This window comes from Mesoplodon densirostris, chromosome 7 (assembly GCF_025265405.1).
Source record: "Mesoplodon densirostris isolate mMesDen1 chromosome 7, mMesDen1 primary haplotype, whole genome shotgun sequence".
NCBI lineage: Eukaryota > Metazoa > Chordata > Mammalia > Artiodactyla > Ziphiidae > Mesoplodon > Mesoplodon densirostris.
The window spans coordinates 103063909-103069483 of NC_082667.1; the positions used below are offsets into that span (position 1 = coordinate 103063909).

General features: G+C 38.7%; 1 non-coding gene across 1 annotated transcript; it reads right to left on the minus strand.

Annotated features, from left to right (window-relative positions):
- Nucleotides 1-267: 267 nt before the first annotated feature.
- TRNAF-GAA (transfer RNA phenylalanine (anticodon GAA)) lies at nt 268-340 on the minus strand. Its single transcript has one exon. It is a non-coding gene; the product is annotated as a tRNA-Phe (tRNA).
- Nucleotides 341-5575: the final 5235 nt, after the last annotated feature.

Consider the following 5575-nt stretch of genomic DNA (forward strand, 5'->3'; position numbering starts at 1 on the left):
ATTTTAAATAAGTTAATACACAGAAAAAGCTTAAAGGATAGCTTGACATATAGCAAGTACTCAAGATAAGTTAGCTATTATTATTACAGTCAGGAAGTACTAAGGTATTGGGAGGTTAGTAAAAAGGCCCACCAGGGCACCTGACACCACCCCTCCCTGAAAAGTCATTGACCCACTCAAAACATAATAACCAAATATTCCCCTTAAAGCTTATATTTTGGTTAAGACTTCCAGGAAACTACATTTAGTGCAAAAACTCAAAACTACTGCTGAAACCTGGGATTGAACCAGGGACCTTTAGATCTTCAGTCTAAAGCTCTCCCAACTGAGCTATTTCAGCTTGTTCATGTGACTTCTCCTAAATAACTATAATGGAATCATACTTGCTTTATAATATAAAAAAATAAATAAATACCCAGAGTCAGCTGAAGGTAGGCATTTACCAAATCTTCAGAGATGATGAGGTAAGATCCCTGTTTACAAGCTAGATGTAATAAATAATTTCACTTTTCTCAGTTCTGTGTTTAACTGCCCTGCAATCTGTTTTTCCATTTAAAAATAAATCATGGAATTTTTTCACATCCAAAAAAAGAAATATATGCTTGATAAACAATAAAGCAGAGTAGAGGAATGAGAAGATTGAGGAAGGATATTTCTGACAAAATCATCATGGAAGACAGCTCTGAGGAGGTGGCATTTGAAAAAATAACATTTGAATTAATTGAGGGGATAAAATGTGAATTGGCTTGGGAATTAATGGAAATGAAATGAAATGCATAGAACTACTACATTAAAATATTTGGTGTGAACAAGGGAAGAAACAAAAAGAAGAAGAAAAGAAGAGAGAAGAATAATGAAAACAACTGGAAAATAAGTAATGAAATGACTATAAGTAAATACTTATCAATAATTACATTAAATGTTAATGGACTAAAATCTCCAATCAAAAGACATAGGGTGGCTGATTGAATAAAATAAAAAGACCCTTTAATATGCTGGTTACAAGAGACTCCATTCAAGGCCAAGACATACAAACTGAAAGTGAGGGGATGGAGAAACATACTTCATGCAAATGGATGTGACAAGAAAGTGAGGGTGACAATACACATATCACACAAAATAGACTTTAAAAGTCTATAACAAAAGACAAAGAAGGGTATAATAGAATGATAAAGGGATCAATACAAGATGAGGATGTTACAATTATTAACATATATTCACCCAATACAGGAACACCTAAACCTATAAAGTAAATATTAACAGACATAAAGGGAGAAATTGACAATAATGTAATAACAGTAGGAGACTTCAACACTGCACTTACATCAATGGATAGATCAGCCAGACAGAAAATCAGTAAAGCAACAGTGTTCTTAAATGACACAATAAAGCAGTTGGATTTAATAGATATCTACAGAACTTTCCACCCAAAAAACAGCAAAATACACATTCTTTTAAAGTGCACATGGAACATTTTCCAGGATAGAATGCATGTGAGGTCACAAAACAAGCCTCAATCAATTTAAGAGGATAGAAATTATATCAAGCACTTTTCCAAACATAATGGTATGAAACTAGAAATCAATTACAGAAAGAGAAATGGGAAAAGTGCAAACATGAGAAGACTAAATAACTTGCTACTAAAGAGCCAATGGGTCAATGAAGAATTCAAAGAGGAAACCAGAAAATACCCCGAGAGAAATGAAAATGGAAACACAACTTTTGGACATTGATGGGATGCAGCAAAAGAAGTTCTCAGAGGTTTGTTTATAGTGATATAGGCCCTCCTCAAGAAGAAGAAGAAAAAAAAATCAAACAAACAACCTAACATATCATCTACAGAAATTAGTAAAATAAGAACAAACAAAGCCTAATCAGGAGAAGGAAGGAAATAATAATAAAAAAAACAGAGAGGAAATGAAAAAAATAGAGATTTAAAACAATAGAAAATATCAAAGAAACAGCTGGTTTGTTTGAAAAGAGAAACAGGATGGACAAACTCCTAGCCAGGCTTACCAAGAAGAAAAAAGAGAGGACCAAATTAACAAAATAAAAATGAAAGGGGAAAAATAAAAACGCAGATACAAAAAAAATCATAAGAGAATACTTCAAATAGTTATATGCCAACAAATTGGACAACCTAGAAGAAATGGACAAATTTCTAGAAATATTCAACCTCCCAAGACTGATTCATGAAGAAACAGACAATCTGAACAGACTGATCACTAGTAGTGAAACTGAATTTTTAATTTAAAAAGCTCCCAGCAAACAAAAGTCCAAGACTGGACTACTTCACAGGGAAATTCTACCACACATATAAAGGAGAAATAATACCTATCCTTCTCAAACTATTCCAAAAAACTGAAGACAACAGAACACTCCCAAATTCATTCTACAAGGCCACCAGTACCTTGATACCAAATCCAGACAAAAACACTACACAAAAAAGAGAAAATTACAAGTCAATATCTTTGATGAATATAGATGGAAAAATTCTAAACATAATATTAACAAACCAAAACCAAAAATAAATAAAAATGGTCATACACCATGAGCAAGTTTAATTTATTCCAGGGAGGTAAAAAGTGGTTAAATATTTACAAATCAAGCAATGTGATACACCACTTTAACAAAAGGAAGGGTAAAAATTACATGATCATCTCAACAGTTACAGAAAAAAAGCATTTAACAAAATTAAACATCCATTCATGATAAAAACTCTCAACAGGAGACCTTCAAGATGGCAGAGGAGTGAGATGTGGAGATCACCTTCCTCCCACAAACACATGAGAAATACATCTACATGTGGAACAACTCTTACAGAACACCTACTGAACGCTGACAGAAGACCTCAGACTTCCCAAAAGGCAAGAAACTCCCCATGTACCTGGGTAGGGCAAAAGAAAAAAGAAAAAAACAGAGACAAAAGAATAGGGACAGGACCTGCACCTCGGGGAGGGAGCTGTGAAGGAGGAAAGGATTCCACACACTAGGAAGCCCTTCACTGGTGGAGACAGGAGGGTGGGTGGGGGGAAGCATTGGAGCCATGGAGGAGAGCACAGCAACAGGGGTGCAGAGGGCAAAGTGGAGAGATTCCTGCACAGAGGATTGGTGCCAACCAGCACTAACCAGCCTGAGAGGTTTGTCTGTTCACCTGCCAGGGCGTGTGGGGGCTAGGAACTGAGGCTCCAGCTTGGTAGGTCAGATCCCAGGGAGAAGACTGGGGTTGGCTGCGTGAAAACAGTCTAGAGCCTGAAGGGGGCTAGTGCACTACAGCTAGCTGGGAGGGAGTCCGGGAAAATGTCTGGACCTGCATAAGAGGCAAGAACAATTGTTTCAGGGTGCATGAGGAGGGGGGATTCAGAGCACCACCTAAATGAGCTCCAGAGATGGGAGCGAGTGGTGGCTATCAGCACAGATACCAGAGATAGGCATGAAATGCTAAGGCTGCTGCTGCAGCCACCAAGAATCCTGTGTGCAAGCACAGGTCACTATCCACACCTTCCCTCCTGGAAGACTGTGCAGCCCGCCACTGCCAGGATCCCGTGATCCAGGGACAATTTCCCCAGAGGGAACACATGGTGGGAATCAGGTTTTTGAAACATCATGCTGGCCTCTGCCTCTGCAGGCTCACCCTGCATTCCGTACCCCTCCCTCCCACCAGACTGAGAGAGCCACAGCCACCTAATCAATTGTTACTTTAACCCCATCCTGTCTGAGCAAAGAACAGATGCCCTCAGGTGACCTACATGCAGAGGTGGGACCAAATCCAAAGCTGGACTACAGGAGTAGTGCGAACAAATAAGAGAAAGGGAAACTTCTCCTAGCAGTCTCAGGAACAGCGGATTAAATCTCCACAGTCAACCTGATGTACCCTGAATCTGTGGAATACCTGAATAGAAAACAAATCATCCCAAAATTGAGACAGTGGGCTTTGGGAGCAACTATAGACTTGGGGTTTGCTATCTGCATCTAATTTGTTTCTGGTTTTATGCTTATCTTAGTTTAGTATTTAGAGTTCATTATCATTGTAGGTTAGTCTATTGATTTGGTTGCTTTCTTTTTTATATATATAAATAGATATATATTTTTTCCCTTTTTCTCTTTTTGTGAGTGGGTATGTGTATGCTTCTTTTTGTGATTTTGTCTATATAGCATTGCTTTTACCATTTGTAGTAGGGTTCTCTCTGTCCCTTTATTTATTTTTTCTTTTTTTAATTTTAATAACAATTTTGTATTTTAATAACTCTATTTTATTTTCTTCTTTCTTTTATTCTTTGCTCCCTTTTATTTATTTATTTATTTATTTATTTATTTTTGCAGTATGCAGGCCTCTCACTGTTGTGGCCTCTCCCATTGTGGAGCACAGGCTCCAGACATGCAGGCTCAGCGGCCATGGATCACAGGCCTAGCCACTCCATGGCATGTGGGATCTTCCCGGACAGGGGCACAAACCCATGTCCCCTGCATCAGCAGGCAGACTCTCAACCTCTGCACCACCAGGGAAACCCTGCTCCCTTTTCTTTTGAGCCATGTGCCTGAAAGGGTCTTGGTGCTCCAGCTGGGTGTCAGCTCTGAGCTTCTAGGTTGGAGAGCTGAGTTCAGAACATTGTTCCAACAGAGACCTTCCTGTTCTACATAATATCAAATGGTGAAAGCTCTCTCAGACATGTCCATCTCAGCACTAAGACTCAGCTCCAGTCAATAACCAACAAGCTACAGTGCTGGACACCATATACCAAACAACTAACAAGATAGTAACTCAACTCCACCCATTAGAGGAGAGGCTGCCTAAAATCATAACAAGGTCACAGACACTCCAAAACATACCACAGGACACGTTCCTGCCCACCAGAAAGACAAAATCCAGCCTCATCCACAGGAAAACAGACACCAGTCCCCTACACGGGAAGTCTACACAATGCACTAAACCAAACTTACTCACTGGGGGCAGACACCAAAAACAATGGGAACTACAAGCCTGCAGCCTGTGAAAAGGAGACTCCAAACACAGCAAGTTAAGCAAAATGAGAAGACAGAGAAACACACAGCAGAGGAAGGAGCAAGGGAAAAAGCCATCAGACCAAACAACTGAAGAGGAAATAGGCAGTTTACCTGAAAAAGAATTCAGAACAATGATAGTAAAGATGATCCAAAATCTTGGAAATAGAATGGAGAAAATACAAGAAACAATTAACAAGGACATAGAAGAACTAAAGACCAAAAAAAAAAAAAAACAATGATGAACAGCACAATAAATGACACTAAAAATTCTCTAGAAGGAATCAATAACAGAATAACTGAGGCAGAAGAACGGACAGGTGACCTGGAAGACAAAATAGTGGAAATGACTGCTGCAGAGCAGAATAAAGAAAAAAAATTGAAAGAATTAAGGACAGTCTCAGAGACCTCTGGGGAAACATTAAATGCACATACATTCGAATTATAGGGGGGACAACATTAAATGCACCAACATTCGAATTATAGGGGTCCCAGAAGAAGAAGAGAAAAAGAAAGGGACTGAGAAAATATTTGAAGAGATTATAGTTGAAAAAAATCCCTAACATGGGAAAGG